Source organism: Oncorhynchus gorbuscha, linkage group LG09 (genome assembly GCF_021184085.1).
Source record: "Oncorhynchus gorbuscha isolate QuinsamMale2020 ecotype Even-year linkage group LG09, OgorEven_v1.0, whole genome shotgun sequence".
Lineage (NCBI taxonomy): Eukaryota > Metazoa > Chordata > Actinopteri > Salmoniformes > Salmonidae > Oncorhynchus > Oncorhynchus gorbuscha.
The window spans coordinates 24,526,626-24,544,611 of record NC_060181.1 but is presented as its reverse complement, the minus strand read 5'-3'; the positions used below and the strand labels follow the sequence as shown (position 1 = coordinate 24,544,611).

Below are 17,986 nucleotides of genomic sequence, written 5' to 3'. Positions count from 1 at the left end.
CCTAAAAGTAGTGCGCTATGTAGTGAATAAGGTGCCATCTGGGACATACCCTTACCCCCTCTCAAACTTAAATCAAGCAATCAGAACAGAGAATAAATATTTCACAATGTGTTATTCTTCCCCTTCTTGAACAGTATACTGGTAAGGGGTTGTAGTGTACAAACGAGACACGGGAGGTGGAGTCTTGGGAAGTGTTGACACATCATGTACAACACAGGAAATCTGACAGAAAGTTCCTTCACAACCTAGGTCTCTAGATCCTCAGCTTTCACAGATTCTGAAGAACATGGCTTTGTGACTTCGCTATGTTACTCATTCAGACCTAAAAGTTTACACTTCAACTAAGCAGTAGTCTCTCACAGAGAAGTGCAAGTCACATACCCAGCTAGAGTTCAGGGTTTTTCACAGTAAGAGGCTTCTAATTCTGGTCAACATACAGGCAGACAAAAAGAGCCTGTAGTTACTAAATGTGGGACCTATCCTAGTGCACACGCAGGCCTAGCATATACACTACCGTTTAAAAGTTTGGGGTCACTAATACCCTGACTACATCACGTGCGTGAGCGGTGCAAAATACATTTAGAAATCTATATTATTAAATTATTGCGCGAGCGCAAACAAGCGTCTGCGTTGCCAAGGGCTAAAATAGAAGTCAGTTCTATTTGTGACACAGATCGCGCTGCAGGTCCTGCCTCTCCCATCTCCTCATTGGTTTATAGAAGCAGGTACTAAAGGTCGACCGATTATGATTTTTCAACACCGATACCAATTATTGGAGGACCAAAAAAAGCCAACACCGATTAAAATCGGACTATTTTATTTCTTTATTTGTAATAATGACAAATTAGAACAATACTGAAATTAACACTTATTTTAACTTAATATAATACATGAATAAAATCAATTTAGCCTCAAATAATGAAACATGTTTAAATAATGCAAAAACAAAGTGTTGGAGAAGAAAGTAAAAGTGCAATATGTGCCAAGTAAAAAAGCTAACGTTTAAGTTCCTTGCTCAGAACATGAGAACATATGAAATCTGGTGGTTCCTTTTAACATGAGTCTTCAATATTCCCAGGTAAGAAGTTTTAGGTTGTAGTTATTATAGGAATTATAGGACTATTCATCTCTATACCATTTGTATTTCATATACCTTTGACTATTGGATGTTCTGATAGGCACTTTAGTATTGCCAGTGTAACAGTATAGCTTCCGTCCCTCTCCTCGCCCCTACCCGGGCTCAAACCAGGAACACATCGAAAACAGAAACCCTCGAAGCATCGTTATCCATTGCTCCACAAACACTGCGGTCTTTGCAGGGCAAGGGGAACAACTACTGCAAGGTCTTAAGAGCGAGTGCAGTCACCGGTTGAAACGCTATTAGGACACACCCCGCTAACTAGCTAGACATTTCACATCGGTTACACCAGCCTAATTTCGGGAGTTGATAGGCTTGAAGTCATAAATAACGCAATGCTTGAAGCACAACCAAGAGCTGCTGGCAAACGCACGAAAGTGCTGTTTGAATAAATGCTTACAAGCCTGCTGCTGCATACCACTACTCAATCAGACTGCTCTATAAAATATCAAATCATAGACTAAATTATAACATAATAACACACAGAAATACGATCCTTTGGTCATTAATATGGTCAAATCCGGAAACTATCATTTCGAAAACAAAACGTTTATTATCTCAGTGAAATACAGGACTGTTCTGTATTTTATCTAACGGGTGGTATCCCTAAGTGTAATTATTGCTGTTACATTGTACAACCTTCAATGTGATGTCATAATTATGTACAATTCTGGCTAATTAATTAGGAATAAATGGTCTTCACACAGTTCGCAACGAGCCAGGCAGCCCAAACTGCTGCATATGCCCTGACTGCTTGCACGGAACGCAAGAGAAGTGACACAATTTCCCTAGTTAAAAGTTAATCATGTTAGCAGGCAATATTAACTAAATATGCAGGTTAAAATATATACTTGTGCATTGATTTTAAAGAAAGGCATTGATGTTTATGGTTAGGTACACATTGGTGCAACGACAGTGCTTTTTTCGTGAATGCGCTTGTTAAATCATCACCCGTTTGGGTGATTCGGCTGTGATTTGATGATAAGTTAACAGGCACCGCATCGATTATATGCAACGCAGGACACACTAGATAAACTAGTAAAATCATCAACCATGTGTAGTTAACTAGTGATTATGTTAGGTTGATTGTTTTTTATAAGATAAGTTTAATGCTAGCTAGCAACTTACTGTGGCTTCTTGCGGCTTCTTGCTGTATGGTTAGTGTTGGACTAGTAACCAGAAGGTTGCAAGATCGAATCCCCGAGCTAAGTTAAAAATCTGTTGTTCTGCCCCTGAACAAGGCAGTTAACCCACCGTTCCTAAGCCAACGTTCCTAAGCAGTCATTGAAAATAAGAAAGTGTTCTTAACTAAAAAAAAGATTATTATTTATTTATTTTTTTAAATTGGCCACAATCGGTGTCCAAAAATGTAGATTACCGATTGTTATGAAAACTTGGAATCGGCCCTAATTAATCAGCCACTCCAATTATTCGGTCGACCTCTAGCAGGTACCCATGTGCCATCTCCTCATTGGTTATACCCACATGGGTGACTGAAAGACAAACGAGGTCAGTGGAGGTAATGCACCATCATTTATTAAAGTTACCAATCGCAATATAAAAGTTGAGGGAAGAGAAAGCCTGAAAGGAGGAGAGATGACCAGAAACGAGTCAGTTGATTGTTTTATATGTGGATTAATTGTCGGAGTAGAGGACCTTGTGCATTTCAGGTACAATAACAACTCAATGTTTATATCCCAGGACAAATTAGCTAGCAACAGCAAGCTAGCTAAATAGGACACATTAACTACCAAGTGCAAGCTAGCTAGCTAAATTGCCATAAATGTTTAATGCTTTTTGACCTGTGCCCAAATGAATGTAATTGGTTCAGAGTTTGTTCTGATATTTTTACCTGCGTGTCGTGATCGCGTTTGGTGTGGGGGGACAAAACAAATTTATCCACGATGGCGCACACGCGCAGCCGGTTTGGGTTCTGTGTAAGAAACGTCCTTGTTTTTGAAAGAAAAACACATTTTTTGTCCATTAAAATAACTTCAAATTGATCAGAAATACAGTGTAGACATTGTAAATGACTATTGTAGCTGGAAGATTGGAAAAAAGTGTTACTTATTTTCCACCATAATTTGCAAATAAATTCATTAAAAATCCTACAATGTGATTTTTCTGGGGGTTTTTTCTCTCATTTTGTCTGTCATAGTTGAAGTGTACCTATGTTGAAATTTACAGGCCTCATCTTTTTAAGTGGGAGAACTTGCCCAATTGGTGGCTGACTAAATACTTTTTTGCCCCACTGTATATTCTACCACACCCATAAATCTGCTCCTTTTATTTATACATATATATTTTTCCTTGTCCCCAAAGCTCTCGGCGACCAGTTTTGATAGCCTTTAGCCGCACCCTCATCCTACTCCTCCTCTGTTCCTCGGGTGATGTGGAGGTAAACCCAGGTCCTGCATGTCCCCAGGCACCCTCATTTGTTGACTTCTGTGATCGAATAAAGCCTTGGTTTCATGCATGTCAACATCAGAAGCCTCCTCCCTAAATTTGTTTTACTCACTGCTTTAGCACACTCTGCCAAACCTGATGTCCTTGCCGTGTCTGAATCCTGGCTTAGGAAGGCCACCAAAAATTCTGAGATTTCCATACCCAACTAAACTTTCCGTCAAGATAGAACTGCCAAAGGGGGAGGAGTTGCAATCTACTGCAGAGATAGCCTGCAAAGTTCTGTCATACTTTCCAGGTCTATGCCCAAAGAGTTAGAACTTCTAATTTAAAAAATGAATCTCTCCAGAAAGTCTCACTGTTGCCACCTGCTACCAACCCCCCTCAGCTCCCAGCTGTGCCCTGTGAATTGATCACCCCCCATCTAGCTTCAGAGTTTGTTCTGTTAGGTGACCTAAACTGGGATATGCTTAACACCCCGGAAGTCCTACAATCTAAGCTCGATGCCCTCAATCTCACACAAATCATCAAGGAATCCACCAGGTACAACCCTAAATGTGTAAACATGGGCACCCTAATTGACATTATCCCGACCAACTTGCACTCCAAATACACCTCTGCTGTCTTCAATCAGGATCTCAGCGATCACTGCCTCATTGCCTGTATCCGCTACGGGTCCGCGGTCAAATGGCCACCCCTCATCACGGTCACATGCTCCCTAAAACACTTCTGCGAGAAGGCCTTTCTAATCGACATGGCCCGGGTATCCTGGAAGGATATTGACCTCATCCCGTCAGTTGAGGATGCATGGTCATTCTTTAAATGTAACTTCCTCACCATCTTAGACAAGCATACTCCGTTCAAAAAATGCAGAACTAAGAACAGATATAGCCCTTGGTTCACTCCAGACCTGACTGCCCTCGACCAGCACAAAAACATCCTGTGGCGGACTGCAATAGCATCGAATAGTCCCCGCGATATGCAACTGTTCAGGGAAGTCAGGAACCAATATACGCAGTCAGTCAGGAAAGCAAAGGCCAGCTTTTTCAAGCAGAAATTTGCATCCTGTAGCTCTAACTCAAAAGTTCTGGGACACTGTAAAGTCCATGGAGAACAAGAGCACCTCCTCCCAGCTGCCCACTGCACTGAGGCTAGGTAACATAATCGAAACTTCAACAAGCATTTCTCAACGGCTGGCCATGCCTTCCTCCTGGCTACTCCAACCTCTGCCTAAAGCTCCGCCCCCCGCCCCCGCCTCCTTTACCCAAATCTAGATAGCAGATCTTCTGGAAGAGCTGCAAAACCTGGACCCATACAAATCAGCTGGGGTTGACGATCTGAACCATCTATTTATGAAACTGTCCACCGCCATTGTCGCAACCCCTAGTACCAGCCTGTTCAACCTCTCCTTCGTATCATCTGAGATCCCCAAGGATTGGAAAGCTGCCGCAGTCATCCCCCTCTTCAAAGGGGGAGACACCCTGGACCCAAACTGTTACAGACCTTTATCCATCCTGCCCTGCCTATCTACGGTCTTCAAAAGCCAAGTCAACAAACGAATCACTGACCATCTCGAATCCCACCGTACCTTCTCCGCTGTGCAATCCGGTTTCCGAGCTAGTCACGGGTGCACCTCAGCCACGCATAAGGAACTAAACGATATCATAACCGCCATCGACAAAAGACAGTACTGTGCAGCAGTCTTCGTCAACCTGGCCAAGGCTTTCGACTCTGTCAATCACCATATTCTTATCGGCAGACTCAGTAGCCTCGGTTTTTCTAATGACTGCCTCGCCTGGTTCACCAACTACTTTGCAGACAGAGTTCAGTGTGTCATTTAGCATTTAGCAGCAGCATTTAGCAGACGCTTTTAGCAGACGCTTTTATCCAAAGCGACTTACAGTCATGTGTGCATACATTCTACGTATGGGTGGTCCCGGGGATCGAACCCACTACCCTGGCGTTACAAGCGCCATGCTCTACCAACTGAGCTACAGAAGGACCGTGTCAAATCAGAGGGCATGTTGTCCGGTCCTCTGGCGGTCTCTATGGGGGTACCACAGGGTTCAATTCTCAGGCCGACTCTTTTCTCTGTATATATCAATGATGTTGCTCTTGCTGCGGGCGATTCCCTGATCCACCTCTAAGCAGACGACACCATTCTGTATACTTCTGGCCCTTCCTTGGACACTGTGCTATCTAACCTCCAAACGAGCTTCAATGCCATACAACACTCCTTCCGTGGTCTCCAACTGCTCTTAAACGCTAGTAAAACCAAATGCATGCTTTTCAACCGTTCGCTGCCTGCACCCGCACGCCCGACTAGCATCACCACCCTGGATGGTTCCGACCTAGAATATGTGGACATCTATAAGTACCTAGGTGTCTGGTTAGACTGCAAACTCTCCTTCCAGACTCATATCAAACATCTCCAATCCAAAATCAAATCTAGAGTCGGCTTTCTATTTAAACAACAAAGCCTCCTGCACTCAGGCCACAAAACTTACCCTAGTAAAACTGATTATCCTACCGATCCTCGACTTCGGCGATGTCATCTACAAAATAGCTTCCAATACGCTACTCAGCAAACTGGATGCAGTTTATCACAGTGCCATCCGTTTTGTTACTAAAGCACCTTATACCACCCAACACTGCGACCTGTATGCTCTAGTCGGCTGGCCCTCACTACATGTTCGTCGCCAGACCCACTGGCTCCAGGTCATCTACAAGTCCATGTTAGGTAAAGCTCCGCCTTCTCTCAGTTCACTGGTCACGATGGCAACACCCACCCGTAGCACGCGCTCCAGCAGGTGTATCTCACTGATCATCCCTAAAGCCAAAACCTCATTTGGCCGCCTTTCCTTCCAGTTCTCTGCTGCCTGTGACTGGAACAAATTGCAAAAAGCTTTGAAGTTGGAGACTTATCTCCCTCACCAACTTTAAACATCTGCTATCTGAGCAGCTAACCGATCGCTGCAGCTGTACATAGTCCATCGCTATATAGCCCACCCAATTTACCTACCTCATCCCCATACTGTTTATATTTTATTTACTTTTCTGCTCTTTTGCACACCAGTATCTCTACCTGCACATGTTCATCTGATTATTTATCACTCCAGTGTTAATCTGCTAAATTGTAATTATTCACTCCTATGTCCTATTTATTGCCTACCTCATGCCTTTTGCACACAATGTATATTGATTATTTTGTTTCTACTACGTTATTGACTTGTTTATTGTTTACTCCATGTGTAACTCTGTGTTGTTGTCTGTTCACACTGCTATATCTCGGCCAGGTCGCAGTTGCAAATGAGAACTTGTTCTTAACTAGCCTACCTGGTTAAATAAAGGTGAAATAAATCAATAGAAATGCTGTGTATGTGACAAAACAAGCTAGTGTAGAGAATCATTGTATCATCTAAACAACTGAAATATATTTTCAATAATCACATTTAGTATTTTTCAGCTGTTTAAAGCTGGTGTACAAAACGGAAACTAAAAACTAAAACCTTAACTGGAAGCATTGAAATGGAGCACAGAACAGATCTACCCCTTCGTAGACTTGCTTTCAATGAGAATTACATATCTATAATCCCATTTCTACCTGAATTTGGTCAGGTCGCCAAAAAAACATGTTGAAGCTTTAAATTATGACATAGCCTACACAGCCTAAACCCTATGGTTGAACATATTCGGTAAATAATGATATTAGAGTTGTAAGCCTCGGTTTCTTGTTACTGAGTATTGAATGCAGAGTCGGGTCCTCACTAGTCACCACTAAATCATAATTATGACTAATCCCAAACTAACTCGTCACTGGAAATAACACTATCATATTTCATTACGCTTTTAAAACAATGAAATGCACTCCAGATCGCCAAAGCAGCCAAAAGATGGTATGGGCATAATTGTCTAGAACACATCCATCCGTTTATGTCGTCCTGAAAAATGAAATATTTCACTTAGATGTGCTTTATCTAAACAGTGTCCAAAATGATTCAACTATTTTTCTCCTTCAAGTACCATGTCGCAATGCGCCCTGTGTCTGTGAAACAGAGATATTAAATAAAGGAATGAAGAAACGCCCCATCCAACTGACTGTCGACCCATCACATTCGCGTCGTCATGCTAAATCACACGGTTGCTAAACTAATCGTCACGCAATCTCTTCTCAAATTTAGAGTAAGAGTAGAGAAAGTTGCCTATTTTCCTCATGTCATGATTCCAAAGCTATATGATATTACAGCGAACAAGTTAATAATCTCACACCTTGGAAATGGTTTGCAACGTTGTACCTGTTTCTCGAAATTCATGCTAATGTTTGGTTTTTGAGCTAGGGCTCAATTGACTCCCATTCACTCCTTGAAGGAGAGCTCATTGTCACAGAATGCACCGCGTTCACAATGGGCGTTATTACGATTCTAATGGAGTACCCCATCTCCTCAAAAGCATCTCTGTGGGATAGCAACGTTACTCTGCTCTCGGTAGAGACGCCGTTTATAGCTCAGTGGCAGAAACGAACTGGAAGTTGAACTCAGTGAGTAAGACTTCTAAATTGATAGTGCTGTTTGTTTAGGCGATTGTACAGCTAGCTAGTTACTTCACATGCTTATATTGACTCTGCTACTATTGTGTGTAGCTATGTTTTCTAGCTACCTAGCCCAGCGAGAGAGAACTGCATTGTGGTTTTTGTAGTATATTTGAGCTGCAACAGATTTCCTTAAGGGATTTAACGACAAAATGAAACATTTGTCCAAATTCGTTTTACGTTCGTGTTACTTACCACTCAAATTTTTTTTTTTTTGATATAGCAATTTTCACTGGCTAGTGACAACGGCGGAATAGTCTAATCGAGAGCAATCTCATTTAAATATTGACATTGATTGAGAGCATTCTAGTCCCTGAAATGTTGCCAGATTGACATGTGATCGGTCTGCTTTTGGTCAATCAAAAGACAAACTTATATTTCAAGAATGTATTGCTACTCATATGATTAATGCTGGTGGAGTATTATTTAAAATTCTGGCTACAATACTGTAGGCTATTGTTGAATTCACATGAGGCTACATTATACAACTTCCAAAAAACAGATGACAGCAACTGTTTGATGCCCGACGTTAGTTAGGTCATTAACAGTTGGTGAATACATCTGTTTTTGCACTCATTTAGCTTTTTAATTATCCTAATGTACTTGGCAAACAGCTGCTCTAACTAGTAGTGGAGTGATGGACATGACAACAGTCAGTGTACACATACTTGAGCTAACTAACTAGCCACAATGTCAAGGCTAATAATGAACCAGATTAACTATATAAAATCAGGTAGCTAGCTAGAATTGCGTTTTCTAACTACCTAACTAGTCAATTTTTTACAGTAAACTGGGTTACACTTTAGTTGGTTAACTAGCTAACTACACTATTTTAGTATTCAAGTGACTAGTTACCTGGCTGGAGAGCAGAGGGTAAGTAGCCGACTAAACTGGAGTTGAGTTTAATCGGCTAGGGGATGGGTAGCTAACGTTGGCTAGCTAACTAGCTTCACTGGCAGACGTCAACAGGTAAAATAACTGGTTTATAAAACAACATGCCCTTTCACTTACCTCAGACTGGTTTCACACGGCTAAATTAGCTAGGTTGTTTGTTAATACAAATAAAATGTTAACAGTTAGCTAAATTGTGTTGCAAGCCAAACCAGACAAACGCTCCTGCTGCTTTCCGACAAAGCAACTGAATAACGTTAACTCTACCCCTGACAAGGAGGACGCAGTTGCACGGTCGGTATTTAACTTTACTACCCGAAGTCATAAATGTAATTTTCTGCTAAATACATACATATTTCTGATATCGTAGCTAATGTATCGTACGCTAGCTACCAAATGTATTGAGCCATTTGGTCCCCTCACCAGTGAGTCGTAAGGTACAGTACGCAGCAGCAGTAGGCTAGTGAGGCAGAGATCGGTATATAATGACGAGTTGCTCATATCTCCGCCCCAACAATGGAGTCGATGTCCCAAAGGCAGGAAGGCAGGTGAATAGCTCCAAAATAAGCCCATAGGAACAAATTATGCTTATTTGAGACATTTTGGCGAGAGTGAAACATCTTGCTATGCCTCTTCCTCTTTGACTAAGGTCAAATTTCCTTCCTAGATTTCCCTGTCAAATCTTTAATTAAGGCTGGCCCCCCATCTCATTTGATTATTATTTGGATTATTCAAATCATGCTGCCAATCAGTCATCCAGTAGCTACTGTAGGCTACTACTGTAAAATATTACCTGAACCTGCAATGTATTGTGCTTTCCTGATGAGACGCATTTTCTTGGGCTCGAAATAGACTACAGGATGCACTGTTTCCTCTACCAGTATTGACCTCAATGAACATGCGCTCAACCCCCTTTTGCTTCATCATACTCTAAAATGTTCCGTACATTTTACAAGCAGTTGGCTACCTGTCCAAACTATCTGTCCCTAATGAAAAGGAAAGTACGACTTAATTGAAATAGGGCTATCTTCTGTAAACCACCTCTACGTTGTCACAACACAACTGATTGGCTCAAAGAAATTAAGAAGGAAATTCCACAAATTAACTTTTAAAGGCACACCTGTTCAAATGCATTCCAGGTGACTACCTCATGAAGCTGGATGATAATACAAAGATTGTGCGACGCTATAGGGTGGCTACTATATACAATATATTTAGATTTGTTTTACACTTTGTGGTTATTACATGATTCTGTATGTGTTATTTCATAGTTTTGATAAGTCTTTACTATTCTACAATAAAGAAAATGGTTTTTAAAAAACTGTTGAATGTGTAGGTGTCCACACTTTTGACTGGTACTGTACCTGAGAGATATAAAGATTTGTATTATTATTTATTTTTTTACATGCATTTAACCCATTACTAAACGGTTTCCATGTATTTATTTTTATTTAACCACGTAGGCAGTTAACCCACTGTTCCTAGGCCGTCATTGAAAATAAGAATTTGTTCTTTAACTGACTTGCCTAGTTAAATAAAGGTTAAAATATATATATATATATATATATATATATATTTTTTTTTTTAAAGCGACAAAAACAACAGTTACAAACAAACGTACAGTCAATAACACAGTGTGTGCAAATGTAGAAGAGTAGGGAGGTAAGGCAATAAATAGGCCATAGAGGAGAAATCATTCAAATTTAGTGATTAACACCGGAGTGATAATGTGCAAATGATGATGTGCAAGTAGAGATACTGAGGTGCAAGTGGGTAAGTAATAATATGGGGATGAGGTAGTTGGGTGTGCTATTTACAGATTGGCTGTGTACAGGTACAGTGATCGGTAAGCTGCTCTGACAGCTGATGCTTAAAGTTAGAGAGGGAGATATAAGAGATACTTCCATTCATAAAAAAAAATAAAAAAACTGGTACTGGGGGGCCTTCAGAAGAGTCTTGTGAGGCCTGTTGGCGTCGTAGAGCAAAACAACCGACATGTACCTGTTTAAGAGTCTCAGAAGTTGGCAGATCAGCTGTACCGACATCATACAAGTCCCAAGACGTTTGTGGGGGTCGTAGAGCCAACCGGAGACTGAAATATTAGTGAGAGTCTCACCTTTTCATAGAGGGTTCATAATAGTTCATAATAGTTTGTAGGCCAACCCGTTCGGACGATAAAGACGCGAGAAGACCGATTGTTGGGATATCTCATGGTCTGACAAACACCGCTCTAGCTGTCACCTTTCACAGCAAGATGCGGAAGTGCGACATCGGTGGAAATGGCGGTGAAATGTTTTGTTGAATTCGCACGGCTCAACCGAATGTACATTTTAAAAATAGACATTGAACTGACGTCTGTGCCCAGTAGGTGCCCCTCAATGAGGCCAACAGGAAGCTTAATCTGATTTGTGTCTAGTTCATAACTGTAAATAACTTGCACAAAGCAACACTATTTTAGTTAGGGTGTCATAGTACCCCGCAACACAATTTGTGTGTGAGGAGGAGATGAAGGCCATCTGTTTGGGGGCCTATGTTGATGTTGTGATGTTGTAATTGAATAGTAAAAGCATTTTTTTAAAGGTTTTTTTTTTTTAGGCAGAGCATCCAGTGCCATTTTTAATAGGGGAGGACTGGCTCGTTGTAATGGCTGGAGTAGAATGCTATCAAATGCATCAGACACATGGTTTCCATGTGTTTAATGCCATTCCATTCGCTCTGTTCCGGCCATTATTATGAGCTGTCCTCCCCTCAGCAGCCTCCTGTGGTGTCAGCTATGCTATGATACCTTGAGTTTGAAAAAATCTCTTGGATATTGAGCTACAGTAAGTGAAGTGGATCAACACTTGGATGATGATAACATAATTACATTATTGGTCCATGATCTGTACTAAACATACTGTAAATGCATAATTTATATATGTAATTCTCTTCATGGTGATGTATCCTGAAATATGTACACAAAGGTAGAAACATTTCATATCTTCCATTGCATGTTTGGGTCTTATTCTACACACTGGCTATCGTTCTAACAAGCTCCTCCCCTAAACAAGACCAACTTTGTTTGGTCTAGACCTGACCAAATCTGTTCCACTCATATGTTTGGACATGACAGTATAGTACAGTAGACTACTGTCCAGTAAAGTAGTGCATATTACATTATACTGTACTCTACTCGTGTGCTCTATGGTACTGTACTACACTATACTCTATCTACTGTGCTGCACTGTATTTTACTGCTCTGTACTGTGCTCTACTCCAACTAGTTTGTGACTACTATGATTTCCCGTTGTGACCAATTCAATTGCAGCTATTCTGTTACAGATTTTTCGGGTCACTCTGTTTAGCGATTTGATAACAGAGTGACGTGTTATAAATACTTAGTAATTCATAAACAATTGTTAGCAGTAAAAACACTAACTAATTAGTAGGTCTACCTTTTATTTCTGTGAGCTTTCAGAATTTTCCCTCATGAGGGAGAGAAATGTGAAAATATCTTATGTTATGGTTATGGTAACAGAATGATAAGAGCCTAGACAATATTTCTTAAACTTATGGAAGGCAAATCATTTCTGCAAAACTAAATATAAATGTTGATATTAGTTGGCAAAGGCCTTAACTTCAATGTAATTGTGTTTTAATATATTTCAAATACATTTTAAGACTTTGTAGTAGATGTTTTTAAGACTTTTTGCGTCTGCGTGACAAGAAATCAAAGCCTTTGCTTATTCTTAATTGTTACGATGTAAAACATTTTTGTAAACGTATCTATGCCTTCATTTCCCCAAAATGTAGACTCTTCGCTTTCATTTGACACAATTTGATATGTACCTATAAACTTCCCATGTTGGTGCTCATGGGTCCTTTTTTACATAGAAATGACCATAGAATACTCTATCCCATGAATGGGTTTACATGGGTGTGTGTGTGAGTGTGTGTGTGAGATTAGTCATCTGTAGAGGACTGTATTAGCCAGTAGTAAATGTGTAACAGATTTTGGTAACACTTTATTTGGATAGTCCCTAGTAGATGTTCAATAACCGTCAACAACATTTCAACTAACTATCCTCTACCCTAGCCCTAAACTTAACCCTTAGCCTAACCTTAACCTTAACCCTCACCCCACCCCTTATTCTAAACCTACCCTTAGCAAGTATTTGCTCATCAACAGACAGTTTGTTGATAGTATGACCATCTGTACATCCTCTATATGGGACTATCCAAATAAAGTGTGACCCATATTTTTTATAATCATTGTCCATTCACAGAGAGGGTGCATTGTGGGAATCTGGAGTCATTTCACTGTTGGACATGTTATTCCCCCCTGAAGTGTTTAAAATAAAAATCTTTGTATTCAATGGAATACACTGCCAATCTTTATCCAAAACCAAGGCCTAGTCAGCCAATTCAGTAAAACCCCAGATGTGTTATGGAAGAAAACAGCACTTTTCCATTCAGAAGGAGGCAGATAAAGGGATTATTTTTGCACTCGGGAGGAAATCCCCATTAAAATCCAAATGAATTAGAATCATATTAATCCAGCAAGAATTACTGCATGAACATCAATAATGCAATTGTATTTTTGTGCTCTTGTAAAAATGAGCTGATTTGTGTAGTAATGCGCCTCTGTCGTCCCTTTTTTGTTCTGTGCCATGTGTAGACCCCAGCAGCAGGTCTGTATTTCCATTACCTTCCATTTAACAGGGAAGAAAGATGGTAGCATGCAGCTTGTTGGCAGATGATGCCTTTGTTTTGAATGGTCTCATAAACCAGCATCTTTGCTCCCTGCTGAGAAGTCACGTCGTGTTGACTATATCACTGCTACCATGCAGTTGGGGTTTGAACAGTGCCTGGCTGCAGGCTCCTGAAAGAGAACCTGACGAGATCAGGTGTGTTTGATCTAAAGCATAAATTGAACACACGTCATTACTCTGGAAACTAAATAGTGAGATATGTCATGCCCTGAGAGACTTGAGCAAGGAAAAATGCGCTGGGCTTCAACTCCGTACAGTGACTCCCTTTCTATTCACTGTGTTCTTATCATGCTGCGTTGACATGTCCCATACTTGATAGTCTTTAAATAGGCTAACTGAGCACCACATACATACAGGGTATCATCATAATGGTTGTAGAAAGGAAACAAACCTGGCTGTTCTCTAAAACCATCTCAAGGACAGAGGAACTGCCTATCCAGATACTTTCTAAAACTATCTCCCTCCTACTGCATATATAATAGTCTACTCTACTCTATAACATATAACTAACCACTACCAGCTCCAAGATGCATCCTTTATCATTTTTCCAAGCACATCTCACATCTGTGGTAGTAAATTCACCCCCTTTTGACCTTAGAGGCTGCAGAGATAGTGACAAACACTCTTTTTTTTCTCACTCTCCCTTCCTTCCCTTCCTTCCAGGTGCTTTTGGAATGCAGGTGTCCCTAGACCTGGTGGTGCCTAGATTCAATTTAGCCCATGCCCAATGTCCTGTCGACACATTGTGTAATGCCACATGCCTCCTAGACCTGTCAATCACTATTATAGACTGTTTATGGTCTCACTTTGGCTTTACATTCCATGAGGGAAGGGACTAAACAGGAAAAAGGTGGGTGACAGTGAAAATGGTTGTCTCAAAGGTTTTGACCCTGTAAAGGTAACACTAACCTATAAGATGAAGATATGGCAAGGAATGTTGTAAACCTTAGGACATGTCTGCCGTATCATCCCTTTGACAACTCATTTACTAGCTCCTGAAGTTTCATATATCTAACAGTTTTTGTGACCCTAGACCTACAACCAGTCAACTAAAGCCTTGGCCTATGTGAAAAAATCTTGGTGCTCTGCTTTACATGCACAATCCTTCAGGAAATGTGCTCCTTGTGCATAAACTAAATGGGGAAAGTTTTCATGCCAGTACTTGAGTCATCTAGTCATAGGCTTTCCAGGTTACGGGATTAGTACACTTGATGTCTTCATCCCACAAAAAAAGGCTAAACCAATAGCACATGTCAACACTAGGCCCATAGGACAATGAAGTAAGTCAACTCAAAAAGAAGGAAAACAAACAACCAATGTTGCATAATTTTGTGAGATGGGTAGTCTGTCCACAACAGGGCTCTAAACCAACAGAACAAACACAAGGTCATGCTGCAATTCATTCGAGTTTTTATCAAATGTGTTTTGTGGTTTTTATCTGTGTGATTCCCAGTTTACTGCATTCCCATTGTAGGAATGCCAGTTCAAATCTGGAGTGTGTTGTAGTGAGTGACTGGCTGGCCACCATAAACTCAACCAAACACTGAGGTGGAAGACAACGTCTTTTGTCAGTACCTGTTTCTATTTAAAGCGTTGATCATTGCACTTCACTTTCACAGGAGACTGGAGGTACATAATTCTGTGGGAATAAGGTGACTGCTGCTACAGCGGTGATGCAAACGATTTTGTGCTGTGACCTATTTCCTGCTTCTAGCTGAGAGCTGTCCACAGTAGGATGCGTACCAAATGGCACTCTATTTCCTATATAGTGCACTACTTTTTAAAAAAAAAAAACCAGGGCCCATAGGACTATGTAGGGAATAGGGTGCCATTTGGGACCGAACCTATGTGGCTCTAGTTGTGCAGAAACACACCGTCAAGTTTGAGGGTAATTCTGCTGAGTATGCAATGGGATGCTATGTCCCCTTTACTTGGGCTTCATTGCACAGAGTGGCGTGTAAGGCCTCCACAAGGTCTCTCCATCTCTTCCTGTCCCCCTTAGCTTTAACTGGGGTTAACTGTGCACCATGTCAACAGCTTCAAACCCCTCAACAGCTTAATAAAAATGCCTCAACAGCTTCAAATGCCTCAACAGCTTCAAACCCTTCCTGTTCTTATTTTGTTGGTTGACATAATTGCCTCTCCTCTGTGTTGGTCACTTAACTCTGTTTACAAGAGGTTTTTTTTTTTTTTTACATAGGGTCATGACTGATTATATAGATATACAGTCCGGTATTATATTCAAAACAATGATATTGTTCTAAGTAGTAAAACATAATTATCGGCACCCCTGTTTTCCATACTCCGGCACCCTCTCCTTGCATCTTTCTTTCGACGCCAAACCCCCCACTGGTGTGTGTGATCCTAGGGCTCGATTTGTGTGTCCTCTGATCATAGCACCGGTTCCAATCCAAGTGCCAATGCTGTTTTAGCAAACTCCAGGCATTTACAATTGTTGGATGACATGAAAATAGAGTTCTTTGGCCACGCACACCCAGTGGTGGGTTTGGCCTCGAAAGAAATATGCATATGCAGAAAAGTACATCATACCTACTGTAAAATAAGGTGGTGGATCTATGATGTCATGGGTTTGTTATGTTTCCACTGGTCTTGAGGCCCTTGTTAAGGTCAACTGCATCAAACTCGACCAGGTACCAGGACATTTTAGCCAAAAACCTGGTTGCCTCTGCTAGGAGGCTGAAACTTGGCTGCAAGTGGATTTTCTACCGAGACAATAACCCCGAGCACACATCAAAATCCACAAAGAAATGGTTAATTGACCACAACATCAACATTTTGCAAATGTCTTCTCAGTCTCCAGACTTGAACCTCAATAAATGTGTTTTGCATTCTGTATATAGACATGGTCTAAGATCCCTCCCAATGTGTTCTGCAATCTCATAAAACATCTTTGAAAAAAGTGCAGGAGTATTGAAAACAGGAGTGCCAATTATTTTGACTTTCTTTTTTTAGATTTGTTTTTTTATTAGCTAAACAAAGCAATTGTATTAGTATAAAATATCATTTTCACCATAAAATAGCATTGTATTACTTTATACAGTCTCTTTCTTTTGGTTGAATCAATGTTGTATCCACGTCATTTCAATGAAATTACCTTGAACAAATGTGGAATAGACGTTGAATTGACGTCTATGCCCAGTGGGGTCATTGTATGTCCATTTAACTCATTATAATGGCTGATCTACTAAATAATTAGTTTCAGACCTGCATACCTACCATCACACAAGATCTGTCTAAAAACAAGGGCTAGGTAAACATGTAAAAGTAAGAAATCCAAACATAAAAAGAGAACTCACCTCGAGTCTGGCAGCGTGAAAAAGAGAAAGTAAAAAATAAGAGCAGGAAGCCCAATGAACCACGGGGGAGGAATACAAACCCTGGTTCTTATCTGGCATGTGCTTGAGAAAAACTACAACGGCAAACAATCTGTATACTGCACACGTTGTTCGGTTTATTTAGTGTAGCATTGTCTGTAGTTATGTGGGATTATGTGTTTGTATATGGTATGTCTTCAGCCTCTCGGAAACCATGTGTTCAGCAGGGGGAGTTGACTTTAAAAACAATTCAATGGTAGATTTTATGAGGACCGAGACAGAGGCAAGGGTCAAAAGTTCAATGTTATTCATGTCTAAAGGATGGCCTCCCTAGATGCTAGTTCATTTCAGTAGACTCGGTGTTGTTTAGTCTGTGGGAAAGGACAACACAGTGTTGTGGAAAATGTGTCCTGTAGTGTTTTGGTAAAGTTGAGCAGAAGACCTGCCTCGCCCTTTCCAGATGACGGACATTTTAAAATGCAACACGCCGTCCATACCACTGTGGCCAACGTGGGACCAGAGAGGAAAGGGCCCTGACACGCAGGTTTCAAATACCTGTCCGTCCTTTTTCAAAATGGTAGAAAGACTAACACATCAGTCACTAGAGATACTGTAGCATACATGGTTGAAACATTTGCATAATTGTAGAAGATTCAAACTATCCATTGTCAAAGGTGTGATACCACATCACAATGTACAGACGGTTATGCAAATAGTCCACCCGAGCTAGCTCTCCAGTAACCAAAGGGAAGTGGTTCTGTGTATTATCATATAGAGCAGTAGGCAGCTCTTGACCTAGCTACAATACCATCGAGATCCTATTAAATTACAAATGTGCTAAATTACTAGTATTCTTAATTCTACGATGCCTACACCTATA

General features: G+C 40.8%; 1 protein-coding gene across 4 annotated transcripts in view; it reads right to left on the bottom strand.

Annotated features, from left to right (window-relative positions):
• The window catches only part of thrap3b (thyroid hormone receptor associated protein 3b), a 39,515-nt gene extending 22,211 nt beyond the window's left edge, over positions 1 to 17,304 (bottom strand). For 2 of the 4 annotated variants that reach the window (XM_046361761.1, XM_046361763.1), the window contains exon 1: positions 9,141 to 9,437. The gene's annotated coding sequence lies outside the window, so the exon portion shown is untranslated. The other 2 variants (XM_046361762.1, XM_046361764.1) reach the window with 2 other exon arrangements.
• Positions 17,305 to 17,986: the final 682 nt, after the last annotated feature.